General features: G+C 39.5%; 1 long non-coding RNA gene across 1 annotated transcript; it reads left to right on the top strand.

Moving 5' to 3' along the window:
• The first annotated feature begins 1,444 nt into the window (after positions 1 to 1,444).
• Positions 1,445 to 17,953, top strand: LOC121251833. Its single transcript, XR_005938128.1, has 3 exons — positions 1,445 to 1,457; positions 5,054 to 5,059; positions 17,828 to 17,953. It is a non-coding gene; the product is annotated as an uncharacterized LOC121251833 (long non-coding RNA).
• The last annotated feature ends 1,182 nt before the right edge of the window (positions 17,954 to 19,135 follow it).

Here is a 19,135-nt window from a genome sequence, read left to right as displayed (position 1 = left end):
CCCTTTGAATTACTACACGCCTAACCATTCTTTTGGGTGTTGACCAATAGGCCAGCATCCTTGGCATCACGGTATCTCACCTAGGCTTTCATGAGGGATGGGGTGCCGCAACTTGGTATCAGAGCTATGCATTTATGCATGACTCTAGGCAACTCTTAGAAGTATAGGATTGTACTAGAAAATATGAGTGATATAGCATGATAGCACTAATCCTGATCTATGCTTAGAACGATGAGGTGGGATAGTACGTAAGAGGCTTGGGTTATGTGGCAATTTTTAACAATGGTGGGACCCAGAGCTCCACGGAGAGAGTGAATGTCGAGTGGTGATGAAGGAGGATCGTCTAACAGAGGAAAAGAAAAAGTGCTAGCTAAGCACTAAATCCGATTTCAGACATGCTGGAACAACAATATGAGATGTATTCCCATCATATTCAAGTCCACTCGGTAGGAAACCCAAGCAAAGAAGGAAGGGGAAGTACATACAAGCGATTTTTGGCTCATTGCAACCCGGGGTTCTTTGAAAATGAGGGATTGGTGTGACGACCGAGATTTTTCCAAAGCTTTCTATGCAATTTTATTAAATATTGTTAATTTGGCCTATGAGAGGTGGAGTAACCCAATTAGAAATTTGGTTTGGTACTAGGCATCTAAGGCCTTGAGAAAGCCCCAAGCCCATGAGTATTTTGGCCTCTATAATGGAATTAGGGTTTTGAAGCCCAATAGAATTAAGGCACACGCCCAACCCAATTTCTTGGACACCACATGTCATCCAATGGAGCTTATAGGTAGGGAGGTGAGAGAGTCTAGGGTTTGGCCTTGCATGCCTACCAAAAAGGGTCACCTACCTTCTTGCCATGTGTCATGCATGCAAGAAGACTTGCTTGTAAGAAGAGGCATTTTGACACTTGTCACTAATAGAGGGAGGTTTCTAGAAGGGAAATGATAAGGGTATGAAAAGTTGGAGCTTGAGGGAAGCCCAAAGGGCATGCACGTCAACCATAGAAAAAAAAAGGTGTTTTGCTTTTTTGCCACATATCATGCATGCAAAAGGGAAGGAGAGGAAGTCTTGTCTTGGAAAAGGGCGAAATCTACATGGGAAATGGAGAGCCACACGCCTATGGAGTTTCTAGAAGAATATTGTGAAGGGCACACTTGAGGTGGATGGCTAGGGCAAGGGGACTTGTGCATTGCCACCCACAATGACCAATAACACAATGCCCAAGACATTGGTAGAAGAAAGATCTTATTGGGAAGGAGATGAGCTTTTCGGCCACCACACTCACACACTCTTGACATGCCACATGGCACACATGCACTTGTAGAGAATTGAATAAGATATTAGCTTGAAGATGGACCATTTTGCCACAAGATACAATGAACCAAGATACAAAATGAAGGACAAAAAGGAAGTGGAGCTTCAGTTTTGAGAAGGCCACGCCACTTGTCCAAAAAGATGTATTTGGCTCCCAACACAATCCAATGATGGGAAAGGGGAAGAGGCTCAATGGGTGATGCACTACTTGGCATCCATTTATGTAACGCCCGTCCTTGTGGTGAGACTTTTTATAAAGTGATTTTAGAAAGGACGACAGGAATTACAGTTCGATTTAAAATCTTTTTTGCTTCTATAATTTAAAATCTTTTTTGCTTCCATACCAAGGGTGCAAGATTCTATGTTGTAAAATAAATGTGCTTTGAGAATAAAAGAGGTTTATAGCGGAAAACATCAATTTTAATGATAAAAGGCCTCTCATACATTTAACACTCATGCCTAGACTTCCATGCTCTTCCCCATGGGTCGTGTTTGTCCTGACGCGTACTTCTTGTTCAATTGCTGCCGGGGGGGGGGGGGGAGAAGGGACATACATAAAAACTAAAATGAGTCGATGACTTGTAAGCATTACTTCATACAGTTAAAATATAATAACATAGGTTTTCATTCATTCATGCATTCATCATTCATACATACTATATGTACATGCATACTTGCGTTCGTTTGAAAAAATCATTGGACGGGATTTTTCTTCAAAATGGGCTTTCTTTTCATAAAACGTTTCTCTTGTCAGTACCTTCATTTCTTAAAGAGTTTGTGCATTCATGCATTCATACATTCTTTCTTATCACTTTCATTGGCCGGTACACACTGTTACGCCCCATGTGTTGAGGTTAGCGGTCTTCCTTTGGACCCGGACTTCGCCCATGGCCACGAGTTGGGAATCCCTTTTCAGTTAGGGGGCAGCACTGGGTGCACTACCAGTACTACTTACCCGACATTGCAATCTGCCCATTCATTGGTACCCTTTCCATTCATTCATATGGCCGTTACGTATTTTTATACATTAAACGTTCAGTCCATTCATTTCCTTTTAGTCCTTTCTTACAGTTCTATCCTTTCAGTCATTTTTCAGTTCATTTCAGCTCTATCCTTTCAGTTCATGGAAAAAACGTCACTTAAAAGCATGGGCTTAAACATCATCTTTCGTGGCATCCGTAAAAGCATCAGTTAAAGCAACATTGTTTTTCTTAGAAAATACATACAATAAATACAACGTATAGCCATCTATTCACATGCGTACAATTAATACTTTGGGTGAGTAAAAAGGGGCTACCAAGGAGGGGCCGTACATACTTATACCTTTGAACACTTAAAATGCTTTTGTAAAAACATCGTTTCGTAAAGCATTGTAAAGCAAAAGCGTTTCGTTTCCGTTTCTTGTATTTTAGAAAACTCTAGAAGAGTATGGACGCAATACTTACCTGGACTCCATGCTACTTTCATATCATGCAGTCCATTCATGTGCGTGTCAGATGACAACCTACATGCATACACATAACCTTGACGTCATTTTTTATTTAATGCATAAGCAACCAAACTAGAAATAGAGCTACACTTCACTTGGAACACTTTCCTTCTATCCCGTGCTCTTACGTGTCCTTTACTATACTAAAACTTTCGGGGACCACTTACTGTCACTAAGGTGATTCACCTTAGGATTAGGACACTAAGACCTTCTTCTTACTCTCCTTACTAACCACATTCCGACGCATGATTCTGACCGACAGAATCACTCATCCCAATCCTAGACGATACACCCGTCACTACCTTCGTGCACATTAGCCCACACTAAATCCTTATTCCCATCCATACAAGCCAACGGCTCTAAGCCAACTCTGAGGCTTAAGCACCGTGTAACTATGTTTAGAACAGATTATCCATTACATATGGTGAATCCGTCCGACACGTGTGTCTAACCCCCTTATGGATGGGACCAACATATACGTCCGACACATGTGAATCCATCCGACACAAGTACCTTACCCCCTTATCACTTAAGACCAACATATAACATGTTGATCACCAGCTTGTGTAAACAAGCACCCTACTCCGACACCAACCTTCTTTTAACCCTTGCTAACATGACTCTTCATGCTACCCGTCCCTTTTGATAGTTCATCCCAACACTTAACACGGCAAGACTCCGTTCACAACCACGCCTTACGTCACGTCATATAGCTCGAGATTACTCCCAAGCTACACCATGACCGAGTCACTTCACCTGACATCCTACTACGCTATTTCTACGCCAACTCCTATCTCATCACGAGTACGGTTCCTCATGTACTCCTAACACATCGTGTCATCTCGTCACGATCCTGTTGCGCCATTCCTACGCTAACTCCTCACCTATCATAAGCATGACTGCTGGTAACCATGTCACTTCGTGACATTCCCCAGTCATGCTTTCGATGCGCACTCCTACACTTGTTCGATCACTTCACACATACTCCCAACCATAAGTCAATTACGGTGACACTTGTCACCTTCAGACTACAGGCCCCATCACAACTACTTCGGGACACTGTTCCACAGTTCCCGACACGACTCACCATGCTCTATGCCCATCAACCACACAACCATCCTTATCTCTGTGACACCCCTCACGTGTATTGCTGCATCTTATAGAATACACTCCACGTATACTCTTTCTCACATGCTACGCCACATCACCACTATGGCGTACACGCCATATGGTGCATCACTCCATCACATGGAGTACACTCTGTGTGTACTCTTCCCCATTCCACATTATGCTAGGAGGGTATATTTTACATATACTCTCCTTATCCCACACTACGCCATGAGAGTACACACTCTCTTCCCAATCCACATGACGCCACGCCACCATTACAACACATATTCCACAACCACACTATACAGCACAATCCACAACACTTCACAACACACTTTCCAACTACGCCCAACATTTCACTATACAGAATGCCCAACACTTCATTACACAGCACATCACCATACAGCGAACTGCACAATACTAACAGCACAGTCCACAACCTAATCAACTAATCAACATCTAACATAAATAACGAGGGATAGAGGGTTATACCATCGACAGGATAACCCGTGCGTTGTTCATTGACCATCACGGTTGATGATGTCGAAAGGGTCGTACGTGGCAGCTAACCCACGTACAGTGGCTATCTTGGCCATTGAAAGTGGCTAGAGGTGTCTAAGCATAGGAGGGTTGGGTCGTGGTCCTGGAGTGGTGATCTCGTGGTGGTGCTGAGGTGGCACACGTCGGAGACACGGCGGCTCGTGGAGGAGCTAAGGCTGTGGGTCTTGACATGGAAATTCGGAGGGAGGCTCGGCTGGTCATGGCTGGCCATGGAGGAGCTGGGGGAGGTGCGGTGGAACTTGTGGTGGCGCAAAGGTGGTCTATAGCGGTGGATCGAGCTTGGGAAGGAGGGAGAGTCCATGAGGGAGTGAGAGAGCTTGGGAGAGGGGAGGACTTGGCTAGCTTGGAGGAGCTCGGGGAGGAGTCATGGTGGCCAGGGAGGTGCCTGGTGGAGCTAAACTGGCGCACGGTGGCCCTAACGCCGTCGGTGGCCTTGAAGTTGTGCAAAACCCATTTATGGGTTTCGTACGTGCATGTGATGGAGGGGGAGAGGGAGGTCCGTGGTGGCTGGGTTTGAGAGAGGCGGTCACTGGTGTGAGGTGGTGGAGGTGCGGTGGCCTGGGTAGCTCCGCATGGCAGCACACGGTGGGTGGATGGGTAAGGAACCCGTGCGTTGAGGGAGAGAGCCCGTGAGGTGGAGGGAGGCTGTGGGCCTCGGGTCAAGTGGAGGAGGAAGGGGGAGGGAAGGGGAAGTTATGGCGGTGCTTGGTGGCCGTGGGTGGCCGCATACGGCGGCACAAGGAGGAGAAATGGGTAAATTTCGGCTGCTTACGGTGGAAAGGAGAGGGAGGGCTGCACGGTGGAGGCTAGCTTCGGTGGTGGAGGCTCACCGGCATGGGCGGTGAGGCCAGGCGGTGTTGGGCTGGGCTGAGGAAGATTCGGTGACAGGGGGAGAGGCGTACGTCATACGCGTGAGGGAGAGGGAAGAGAGAGAGAGGGGATGGAAAAGTGAGGGAGAAAGAGAGGGGGGCTCTGGGTTTTAATCCAGTCCCTTTATCTTGGGATCTACAAAACAATCTAACGATGGAGAATTAAAACACTGATTTGAAAATGCGTAAACATTAACTTAATTAAAAGCACTGAGATGAATAAATGTAGAATATTATTTAAACTAAACTTTAGTTTATAAAATAATATTCCTTCATCATTAATAAAATGATGAAGTCTTATTTAATATATTTAAAGAATAAACTCATTTAATTTAATTAGAGTTTTAAACATAATTTAAATTCCATAATATTTTAAATAACTGAAATCATTTTAATAAATGATATTAAAATGATTTCCGACAATTATAATATTTTTGGAGCTCTTCAAAAATATTATAATTGTCTTATTTAAAATCACGCTTAGTTTAATAACACTGAAAATACTCCATATAAATATTTCCAGTGCGTTTAAAACACTGGACGTACTTTGGAAATTACATAGTATCTTTGAAAACACACCATCGGGGTTTGGCATGCATAATGAGGCTTACAGTCGCTAGAGGGAAGGGTAGGCTGCTACATAATTTCCGCCCTCGAAATTTGCTAACGTCAGAAAGAAGAAACCTTATGTCGGAAAGAAAGAACGTACATCAGAATGAAGGAGCGAGATGTTACAATTTAAGGAAGTTTAGCTTGTTCAAGAAGTCTCTTATGCCTATATAAGGGAGAGGGGAAGAAAACCCTAAAGTTTTTTTTTAGTCACTTGGTGAAATTCTCTTGAAGCTTTCGGCCACAACACTCTCTAGTTTCCATCACTTTTCTCTCCATCCACATTACACTCACTTCTTCCAAACACTATTTTATGTGCAAGAAAAGCTAGAGGATACTTTCTAGGAAGGGAGTCATGCAAGTTAAGAAGCAAAAACACTTTTTTTCGTTACACTACACACACGGCCAAAGGACACAAGTTTCGGACTTGACTAAGTTCACCATGAACACTTGCTCACACACAGGTAACCATGACCAAGAAGAATATTGTTTTGGTTCGAGTAAAGTTTCTCACGTGAGCATACTCATGCACACACTCAACTAGATTAGGGTTTTGTTTTCTTCTAAAAGAATATAGACTCAACTTCATTACTTAAGCTCATAAGCATGATGTTTTGAGAATGAAGGCCACGATTTTAGTGTTTTTATGAACTAGGGTTTGTTTTTTATGCAAGCTTCGGACTTGAGGAAGGGAGGTTTGAACATTGGGGGATTATTTCTTGGAAATATGTTGAGAGCACAACACTCACTAATGCACGGTTTAGGGTTTAGAGAGAATGGGTTTTATGACCTTGTTACTATATTTTTCAGCTTGCTTATTTTTTTGGACGTTAGATATTTTGTAAGTAAATCTCTAACTTCTACTTGGATATTTTATATATATGTCATGTGAACTCGTTTGTTATTTGGTTGCATGTTGGTACTTGAAATAATTATACTTTTTCCATGTGATATAATCGCTTCCTTGTATGATTATCCAATATATGATTGAGATGGTTTATGGTTGTTAGTTCATATCATGAAAATGGAATGAGAGGCCACATTTAGGGTTCGGCTACAAATGCATGTTCATTGATAAAGTTTTATTAAACACATTAGAAGATTCTAAGTTCATGAAAAGTTGGTCTAATGTATATTTCAAGGTTGGTAGGTCTTGGTCATGACCATGGATGAAGTAATAACATTATGTGATTGAAGTTCTAATAACTTAAAACCAATTATAGGACGTGCTAGGGTTTATATGTTTCGGCCACTACATGTAAAATTTTGAATGTTTGTTTCTTGTTTGTTATTCGAATGCCTTAGAATTTATGCAAAAGAACATGGTCACATGTTCTAATATTTTCAAGTCATAACGCGAAATGTACAAGGATATGCATGATTGTTTGTTATATAGTCATGATTAAGTTTTGGCATTTCATGTGTCCCATGGAAGTTTTAAGTTCCATAGTTCATGTCACATGAATTGGGATTGTGAGAATATTTCGAAAGAAAAGGAGTATTTTAAAAGTTTTGTCACGACCCCAAAGGCTAGAATGGGGAAATGTTCTAATGGAACTCCCCTGTCTACTCATGATTGACTAAAATAGAGTGGTAACCCTTGGGTCAATGAAGTACATTTGACAGACCTCAAATGGTTCCTAAAAGAAAAGGATACCGGAGAGGGGTTGCACCTAAAGCTAGTGGGTGCCCTACGGTGAAGGCAAAAAGTGAACTACCGTAATATGAATGATTAAAAGTAAGACGTAGTCACCTGGATGAAAGTGGTCAATGGTTGATGCGGTAACTAGCGGGGAACACATGATGCATAGGAGAGTTGTGAGGTATCCATTTATAAGTTAAAAGTCAAGAAAGGCCTTGAGCTCAAAGTTATGCTATGATATATGAACAAGAACCCGAGCTCACAAGTATGAAAACGATGAAAAGATGTTTTATGAAAGAAAGGATTATGAAAGTCATGATGTACATGGTGTTTTCTTTCTGAGAAAGTCAATGTAGAAGAAAAGTCTCATGTCCATGCATTCATTTTTAAGTTTGCTTACATATGCTTACGATATTTATTACATATTATTTGTTTACTTATTGAGATTTCTCGAAATCTCATTCGTTGTAATTTTCACTACTATTCTCCTATTCGGAATGATAGAAGTTGTGACAGGAACCCAAGATGATAGTAATGGGGAAACGCAAGAGAGTAGCTCCCCAGATGCCTAAGGAGTCTCTGGAGAGACGTGAGGTCTCTCAAGAGTCGTCGCTTTTAGAAAGGTTGGAAATTGCCGACTGATTCATCACTGAGGTGTTGCAGCTTTTTGAGCAACTAAGGAGGATTTTGAATCAGGACAAGGCCGATCCTACAAGGCCATGTAGGATTGGCCTCACTAAAGGACTTGTGATATGGAACCTCTTTTGATGAATGATTTATTTTGAAAACATTTGATGTAATAGTCCCACATTTTGGGAGTCTTTTTTGGAATAATTAAGTCTTTTGATGACTTTTATGAAATTTCTATTTTGGGATTTATGTGCTTCAGTACCAGGTTATCTGTCTTATGTATTGACCTAAGTAGACTTTCCCCTACAATATACTGCATACTGCTAGTTTTCATTAGATGCACTGCATCTTAACTGTCATGTACGAGGGGTATGTAGCCTTGTGTTACATGTCCCGACGCTTCAGTTTCTGTCAAATTCCAAGCAGGGGCTAGGGGCGTCACAATTGATGAGAGTGGAAAGATGGATATCCAACATAGAAAGGATGTTTGAGGTGTGTGGGAGTGTTGAGGACTAGATGGTGCTATATGCAAGCTATTTACTCCCGAGAAAAGCAACTCTATGGTGGAACACCTAGAGGCAACTTTTTACTATGGAACTAGGAACCACGGGAAGGATCTAGTGGGAATGGTTTTAGAAAGAATTTGATGACCGTTATTTTCTAGAGATTATAAGAAAATAGAGATCCAAAGATTTTGCTAATTTGGTCCAAGGGAATATGATGGTGGAACAATTTGCTACCAGGTTTATGGACTTGGGAAGATTCACACCTCACATTTTTTCTACAGAAGCCATGAGGGCAGAACGATTCTAGGATGGGTTGCAATCCCATATTAGGATGCAAGTAGCTTGTCTGGAATTTATGGAATTTTAGAAACTTGTTCATAAGGTTTCCATAGTTGAGCAGAAGCAATGAAATTCATTGGTTGTATCCTCAACTCTAAAGAGACGAACGAGTGTAGGTGAATGGAGTAGTTCAAGAACCCTGCAGAATTTTGTATCTAGAGTCAATGGGCAACCACCAATCGTTCCATGATTGCGAACGAGTGGAAGGATGCTGGTATGTAGTGTTTGTCATAGATCTCGTGAAGGAGATTGTCATTAGGCTCAAAACATGTGCTATAGATGTGGTCAGATGGGACATTTCGCTCGGGATTGTCCCTAGGTACCCTCGATGCAATGAATGATACTGGGCAGAGGACGTGGAGATCCAAGGCAGCTTGTGCAAGCTAGAGTGTATGAACTTACCTTGTAAGAAGTTGACAAGGAAACGAAGGAAGTACAAGAAGCTGGTGTCATCATAGGTATGAGACTATTACTTGTTGTAGTTGACTTCCTTTGTAGGAAGTCTTTGCATATAGTAAGTAGTGGTGACTATCATAGGACGAGTTGGGGTGTCGCACGTCTATGCCAAAGATTTGTTTGACTCAAGAGCTTCACAGTCATTTGTATCTTCGACAGTGGTTAAACTGGCTAGCCTTCAAATGCGGCCAACAAGCCAAAGGATCACGGTGGCCCTGCCAAACGATGAAACATTATTCTATATTAAGGTAGCTAAGGGATGTCCGTTGGAAGTAGAAGGAGTAACTTTGGAGGCCGATCTAATTATGTTCAATACACTAAATTTTGATGTCATTTTGGAAATGGATTGATTATTTAAGCACTTTACGAGTATAGATTGTCTTTCAAGGATTGTAACTTTTGAAATGCTAGGAATGGAAGCTAGGGTCTTTAAGAGGAGTAAACTATGCACCCTACCTAAAGTTATCATCTCAATGTAGACTAAGAAGGCATTGGTAAAAGGAGTTGAGGTTTATCTAGTGTACTTGACCTTGAGAAAAGAAGTGTATAAGGAAGTGGAGGACATACTAGTAGTAAGAGAATTCCCTAGAGTCTTTGTGGAATTGCCAGGGATGCCCTCTGCTAGGAAAATAGAGCTTGCAATCGATTTGGAACTATGAACTGTTACAGTTTATAGGCCACCCTATAGAATGGCCCTAGCAGAGTTGAAGGAACTAAAGAGTCAACTGAAGGAGTTATTAGTAAAGGGATTCATTAGACCCAATACCTCACCTTGGGGAGCGTTGGTCCTGTTTGTGAAGAAGAAGGATAGAACCGTTAGAATGCATATCAATTGTCGAGAGTTGAATAAGGTGACCATTAAGAATAAGTACCGAATACCTAGAATAGATGACCTATTCAACCAACTGCAAGGAGCTGCAATCTTTTCCTAGATCGATCTCAGGTTGAGGTACCATCGATTGAGGATTTAGGAAGGTGATGTGTCTGAGACGACTTTTCACACCAGATACAATCACTACGAGTTTACTTTATTGCCTTTTGGATTGGAAAATGCCCCAACAATATTAATGGACCTTATGTTGAGGAGTATAATGTCCATTAATGTTGAGGACCATTCTTGGGTCTATTTGTGGTAGTATTCATAGATGATGTCCTGATATATTCCTGAAATGCTGAGGAGCATCGGAATCACTTGAGGATAGTGTTGAGGACCTTTCATGACCATCAAATGAATGCCAAGCTCAATAAGTGCGAATTCTAGTTAGAGTAAGATAGATTTTTAGGCCACGTGGAAATTGGGGAAGGAATCATGGTGAACCCCAGCAAGGTGGAGGCAATGATAAATTGGAAATGACCTACCACCGTATAGGAGATTAGAAGTTTCTTCAGGTTAGCTGGTTATTATTATAGATTCGTGGAGGGATTTTCTAAGTTATCAAGCTCTCTCATGACGTTGACTAGAAAGGACCTTAAGTTCATCTGCACTGAGTAGTGTGAGCAAAGCTTCAAGGAATTGAAGAGGCGATTAACCACAACCCCTGTTTTGGCACTACTAAAGCTGAATAAGCCATTCGTAGTATTTAGTGACGCGTCGAAGTATGGTTTATGATGCATTCTGATGCAGGAAGGTAAAGTGATTGCCTATGCATCTAGACAATTGAAGGGTCATCAAGAATTAGTCCACCCATGACATGGAATTAGTAGCAGTAATGTTTGCCTTCAAGATATGATGACACCACCTATATGGGGAATAGTGCGAAGTATACATGGATCACAAGAGCTTGAAGCATTTGTTTACCCAAAAGAAACTCAACATGAGACGACAAAGATGGTTGGAGACTATCAGCGATTACCAATGCGAGATTAAGTACCACTCGGATAAGGCTAACTTAGTCGTTTATGCTTTAAGTCGTAAGCCAAGTACCAAGGGCAAGTGAGAGACTTTAGAGGTGGACTCACTGTTAAAAGATATGAGGTTGTTATTAGTAAAAGAAAAGTCGTTGGAGGAAGTTCTCGCTACTCTACAACAACAATTGAGGATAAATGGGTTTGAAGAATTGCAATAGTAATAGGAGAAGAATAAGAAGTTATTGGAGATCCGATGAAAGATTAGTAGAGGCAAAGGACCCAACCAATTTAGCTGAAGTGAATATGGGAGCTTGTTATTCGAAGGACATAAGGCGATCCCCGATGACCCAGAGGTATTACGAGGAATTTTGGCAGGAGTCCATTTGATGCCTTACACCATGCATCTAGGTAGAACGAAGATGTATCGAGATCTCAAGGAAGGATACTGGTGGGAAAGAATGAAGAAAGACATTGCTTAGTTTATAGAGAGATGTAACACGTGTAGGAGGGTAAAGGCAGAGCATAGTGATCAGCAGAGAATCTACAACCTTTACCCATTCCTGAATATAAATGTGAAGATATCGCCATGGACTTCATGGTAGGATTATCCCAAACTCCTACGGGTCAGGATGTAATACAGATAGTGATCGATTGGTTAACCAAGAGTGCTCACTTCTTGCTGAGCACTACTATGTATACAATGAACTAGGTCACCCAACTGTATATAAGAGAAGTAGTAAGATTACATGGAGTCCCTATGACCATAGTATCAGATTGGGACCTTAAGTTTACATCTCATTTTTTGAAGGACAATGGGTACGAAACTAAAGTTCAACAGTGCCTATCACACACAAAAGGATGGATAATCGTAAAGAACTATCCAAACTTTGAAGGACATGCTAAGGGTTTGTATATTGAATTTCAATGGACCCTGAGAGCAGCATGTTCCTCTTATTGAGTTTGCATACAATAATAATTATCAGGTGACTATCTAGATTGCCCCTTATGAGGCACTTTATGGGCGAAATATAGATCACCTATTTGTTGGGATGAGGTAGGAGAGGCCCAGTTGCTCAGCCTTGAGATAGTCCAAAAGATGACAAAGCAAGTCAAGCTCATACGGGCAAAGATTACTACCGTCCAAAGTAGACAGAAGAATTACACTGACACTAGGAGAAGAGAACTAGCTTTTGAGGAAGGCAATTGGGTGTACCTCAAGGTATCCCCATTGAAATTGAGGTACAACCAATGAAAAGTGTTAAAGGCTTTTAGCTAAAAGGGAAGCTGAGCCCAAGATATTTTGGACCCTATTAGGTGATGGAAAGGGTTGACCCAGTAACGTATTGAGTTTGGTTGCCGATGGAATACGAATGTATTCACAACGTATCCAGGTCTCATCGCTTTGAGCACTCTTAGTGGCTTTTGTATTATACAAAAAATGTAAATTATTTGAAGAATTGCTCTAAAAATGAGTTCCATCCGATTATATAAAATGAATTGTAAAATACATTTAGCTACAATAACCCGCTACATGTAGCGGGTACTGTTCATCATGTAAATTGTTGTTTATTATTGATATTTCATTTACTCCCTCATTTTATTTTATTTTGATTTTTATCATGTAAGCAAATTCTTTTTATTGTTCATCATTTAAAACACATATATTTGATTTTCTTCTAAAAAATATCTTGGAAATATTTTTAAACCAAGTTTTTCATATTTTGATTTTATTTTTAATTGGCTTATATATTTTTGTTTTACATGTATAGGATTGAATTATTTTACATTGTATAAGAAAACAAATTGCAAATATAAAAAATATATCGATACTGTAAATTTATTGGTAGAAATGAAATATTTAAAAAGAATAAAAACAGAATATTTAAATGATATAGAGAAAAAATAGATAAGCTGATGGATGACATATTGTAAAAGTCAGTATGTAAAATGGAAAAAGTGAGTTTTGCTGATTTATTTTAAGGGATAGGATAAAGAATCCATTGTGAGTGCTCTTAGAGAAGTTTTGGAAACTAAAATGCTTGAGTAATTGACCCAAGTTAGAACCGAATCTTACATACGAAGGAAGACTCGTAAGAATAGTGGACAGAAAGGAGAAATGACTAAGGATAGAGGAGACATGAGGAGCCATCTCATATCTTGACCTTAAATGATGAAGGTTAGACTGCTGACGCAATTAAGGAAAAGACCCACCAATAGTTAGAAGCTATCGGAATCATTGATGGGTCTATTATTAGAACTCACCTCTCTTGAAAGGATCAGACAAGGGAGAACCCTCACTGAATTTCAAGGACAAGATTCTTTATAAAGAGGGAAGGATGTGAGGGCCCTACCTAACACAAAAGGGGATAGACAATTCATGGAGTTGAAGGAATGGCGAAGATGATGAGCACTTCAGTGGTCTTAGAAACTAGCAGCAAGAGACACTGAGTGCAACTAGTCCAACACCTGGACGAGCATGCACAAAATGGGACTTTAGCTGATATGTCTGAGTGTGACGCCCCTAGACCCTACTTGGGATTGGATGAAGACTGAAACGTCGGGACATGTAACTCAAGGCTACATATCCCAATTCATGACAGATAATATGCAATGCACCTAGCATGTTTCTAGTACTATACAATAATCGCAATGGAAAAGATTTGATTCTAAGTAAAAATTGGAGCAATTAATGCATGGTACCAATATAATATAACTAAGAAATCCCAAAAGTGTACTCGTTCAAAATCTTCCAAATAATAGAGAGGGGTTTAAACCATAACCCTCATAATATCAAGTTTGCAAAACATAATGACTTTCACATTGTCAATCTAAAGATCCTATTTGGCTTTTCCTTGCCGATAATCTTTGGTAATTCCTCAAAAAGCTTAAGTACTTCACAGATGAAGCATTTTGCAGCTTCTAGCCTCTCCTTTACAATTGGCTCTGCCAAGTGCTCAAGGCACGTTGGGGCCTCCTTAATTGTGACGCCCCTCAAGTCACCGCTTGGGATGTAACAGAGACTCGGAGCGTTGAGACATGCAACACATGGTTACATACTCCCGTTCATGATAGTTAATATGTAATGCATCCTAGTTTGAAACTAGCAATATGCAATAATCACAACGGAATGGGGTGACTTAAAAATTTTATGCTAGAATGAAGTAAACATCCCACATGATTAATTAACCATAAATAAATACTGCCTCACTTAAGAGGTCCACATAAGTTCAGACATAAAGTGGGAGATGGACTCAGCTTAATACAGATACTACATAGTCATATCAAATCTCTCATTCGCTCTATGGTGTATAGAGCCATCGCTATAAACATTAAGATCAAATCCACCTTCTTCTCAAGATAGAGCTCATCCTCAACCATCTGAAGCCAACGATTCATCCTACTCATTGTATGCCGGTCCTAACACAACTTCTACCATTTTGGGGGGAATGATAGTGGGACTACGACAATGAGATTCCTTAAAATCTCAATAAGTTAAATAACCAACTTGCAGAGAGATAAGATATGTATGATTAATGATAAACATGAGATGCATGTTAGATATGCAGAAAAATCCACATTTGTCTCCCATCGAGATTCCTCAACGTTTTAAAAAAAAAACTTTGATGCACATTTTCCTGCAGAGAATATTTTTCAATTCATCATTTGAGAAACATAACATTTCATCTTTATTAAAGCCATCATTAACAATAACATAATGTATGGTATCTCACAGCTCCCCTATATGCACTGTGAGTACCTACCGGTGACTATAGTACAACTCATGTTGAGCTACGTTTTTTGCAGACTCGTTACCCAATGCATTGGTACCATAACATTTCATCATAACATATCCTCATAACATATGCACCCACCAACATTAGGTACCATAAATGACTTCGCTTCGACATTCTTTAGGAATCCATTCGAAGCCATTGACTGTTTTTTGTCAACCCAGAGGTTACCACTACATTCTTACTCACTCCAGAGTGGACAAAAGAATTCCACTAGGATAATTCACCATCATAGCATTTGGGATCATGGCAAAATTAATTTTCATGCAATTTTTGAAAAATGTATTTTATGACATGTGCACATATTGTAAATTTTATGAAAAATGGCATTTATAGATGTAATATGTTGAAATGATGAGAATTTCACATGTCATGTAAGCAAGTAATCAAATGCTCAATGATATATCATATGATGTTTCTTGCTCAAAATGACATTTAATATGAATATGGCACTTATACAAGAATCATAAATAAATGATCTAAAAGTAAGTTAGAAGCTAACTTACTAACTTTCCGAGTACCTAGGAAATTGGTCTGGCTGCAATAAGAGTTATTCTAAGTTAGGAATTGCATAACTAAGGAAGATGTTCATAATCATAAGGGTCAAAAAAATGATATTTACAAAACTGCTCCTAAATTTCCCAAATTGCCACTAAGGTCTTAAACTTTCACTACTTGTATTTTGGCCCCAAATTTTACTAACTTCCAAAAACCTCATATTTTCCATGTTCTAAATCCATATATGACCATAGAATTGCAAGAATCAAACAACTACTATGAAATTTCAAGCCTATTGCTTCAATATATGCATGTGAGATCAAATCCATCAAGTCTAAATCTATAAATCTGATTTTTGAACATGTTTATAACTTAGATACATGTCACTAGATTTTATCCCAACACTTATGCATTGAATAACACCAAACCATTATAAAACCTTCAAACCGTGTGTATGCATGTTGTTTCTAGCTTCTCTTTGTCAATGCAAGTTTTAAAACCTAAATGAATCATGCATTACAATCCCTAACATGATGATAACTAGTTTCTAAAGATTCATAACACCATCTTTTGGAAAATCAATCATGATATGCCAAGATCATTGTAACAACCGGGTCCAGCAACAAGCCGTTTTATAAAAGTTTTGTTTTTGGATTTATAAGTATGAAGAGCCTAGTTAATTTTCTTCTTAAGTATTTTTTTTTGTTTTGACTAGGGGCCTAAAACATTTGGTTTGGCGGTTTATGATTTTTTGGGGCTTGATAATTAGGTTATTTTTCTAAAGGGCGAGTATTGAGCTAAGAATTTTCTAGGGCAAGTTGGTTTATTTTTAGAAATTGGGTCGAGACTCATCACTCAAGAAAAAAAATCCAAGACCGTGTTACCTTATTTTGGACTCCATGTACTATGCGGCTTCACGTCCCCCCCCCCCCCCCCCCCTCCCCCCCTTTTTTTTTTTTTCACTCACGCACATACACGTCTCCCTCATCCTAGAGCTCATCCCTCTAGGGTTTGTTTTTTATCTTTGTTTGCCTATATATACGTACCTAACCCTTGGTGCATGAAGAAAACCCAAGGATACAGTTGCCGTCTCCTTCCTTCATCCTCCATCGTACAAAACCTCAGCCACCCCAAACTACCTACGCAACCGAGCCCCACGAAGACCCACACCATAGCACCTATTGAGTCCACGTCCAGCAATCAACTGTAGCCCATCTTCACCATGGAAACTGCCGCCACACCACCTTCAAGTAGCCACTGCAACTCCACGCACAGAAACTCGCAAGTCATTGTAAAGCGAGAGGACCCTTGTCGCCCAACCACTGCCTCAAGCGAGAGCTCCCTACCAAGATCCTCCATGCAATCTCTTGCACCATAGCCCACTGCATAGCCACCACAACACTTCCCTCCACCACCAACCAACGCTACCGAGACTGCATGAAGACTTTGCTGCAACCTCTGTTTTCCTAGTAAAAAACAGAGCAACAACATGTGAGGGCCAAAGCTTGTTTCAACCACCCTATTCAGAGCCGCATCTCGCAAACGAGTCTGCCGAAGATCTGGAGAGCCACTGTAAGCCACCGGCTAGCCACGTCCTGTCCACCCAGTGCAACCTCACACGCCGAAGATCACCACAGAAGGTCCCTTGCACGTAAAGTGTTATGCCACCATCTCCTTCCCTCTCGGTAAAAATATTTTTCCTTTTGGCATCAAGCACTTCTCTGGTTTTATTCTTTCTCCATAAACGTACGTTGCTTTGTAAAAATTATCTGGGCTAGTTTTATCTTAAATCATGGGCTGTTTACGTATTGGTTTCCTTTTGGAATGGAGTTTTGTTCATGGGTTAGGTTTAATATCTTTTTCAAGTGGGTTCTAGTTTATTTGATAATCGTCTTGAAACTTTTATGTTTTATTTACGTTATTTATTTGAATGATTTTAAATTGTTATTAAGTAAAGATATTTTTTACAAACTTATTTTCAGAAGTAAGCGGTGATTGTGTAATTTTATTTTAAACACTTATATGATCTAGTTTATTTTCATTAAATAAATTTGTTGTTTAATTTAAATTATCCGGATATCATTATATTATCTAGTATTAAACGCTATAGTTTGTTTTCAATATTAAATAAGTTAGGATTTAATATTGTAGTCGGAGAAATTAAGTGATTATTTATGAAATTGGGAAGTGATGGTATTTTTAGGATTAAGAGAATTTTAGACATTTAAGAAAAATAGGTTATTTTAGTATTTCAGGTTTAGGAATCGAAATACTTGTTCTATTGAAATTTACGAAAATTACGTGATTATTTTATAGGTGGCGATTAATTATTGTTCAACATTTTGAGGAAAATTCCGAAAAAGCTAAGAAGTTCAAGTAAGCGGGGTTCCTATGCTAGACTTTGCATTAAAATAAAATGAGCTGTGGTTATTTTTGAATAATATACATATTTGGTTATGAAAAAAAAAATTGAATTACCTCAGTTATTTGTTCTGCATCACTCATGAGATTCTATTTAAGAAGAAAGTATTTTTGTCATTACTGGTGTAGACATGAGCTTATTTTTGACACTCTGTTTCTGAACTTTGAAAAAGAGAGCGAATATGAAATTTGTGCATAAATTATGTTGTGATATGATTTTATTCTGTGCTGAAGATTTTCTGTACTCAGATATGATCTGATGTGATTTTCTGTAAAACCTATGGCATAACATTCTGTTTCTATTTCTGTTTTGTTCTGACCTTATCACAGGTGTAAAACTGTGGCCTCTGTTCAGGTTGGTACCAACGTTTTTGTTTCCTGGTGCACCCACTTTGGAAACAATGTGGTTTTCTGCATGGTATTTCCTATGTGCACACTCGAGGCTCCGAGAATGAATAAGGGGAAGATTTACATTTTGTTTCTGCTCGGTTAGCTACCGGGGTTTGCACAACCCTACCACGGGGGTTAAACATGGTATTTTTTTATATGATTACATAAGATGTGATGTTTCAGTTTATGCTATGCCAAAGGAATTTTGATTATGAATATTTTTGAAACTTTCGCTCTGATATTTTTGATAACACGTTCTGATGCCGCATTTTGAGAACATTATTCTGATTAACATTCTGAAAGAAATATTTTGTTCTGTATTATGAACTCTGTAAATGCTCATGTTTACACACTAGTATATGTCATCTACTTACTGAGTTGTTGATAACTCACCCCTTATCTCCAATTATATTGTAGATAATTTTGATGGTTTAGCTGGAGAACAAGAGTAGGAAGTTTAGCAAGGTGGGATGATCGTAGTGGAATAAGTGCCTGAGAGTACAAGTGCTTATTTGAGAGTCGTAGTTAGTAAACTTATTTATTTTTCGGGTATTTTGATTTGATTAGTTGAGGATATTTTCGAGTTTTTAGAGAATTTCTAATTTATGTTATTGGGACTTTCTTTATTGTTCCCATATTGGAACTTAGATATTTGGATTGAT

Source organism: Juglans microcarpa x Juglans regia, chromosome 2S, assembly GCF_004785595.1.
Source record: "Juglans microcarpa x Juglans regia isolate MS1-56 chromosome 2S, Jm3101_v1.0, whole genome shotgun sequence".
Taxonomy (NCBI): Eukaryota; Viridiplantae; Streptophyta; class Magnoliopsida; order Fagales; family Juglandaceae; genus Juglans; species Juglans microcarpa x Juglans regia.
Note: the sequence above shows the minus strand (reverse complement) of the source record. Positions and strands in the feature narration are given on the sequence as shown.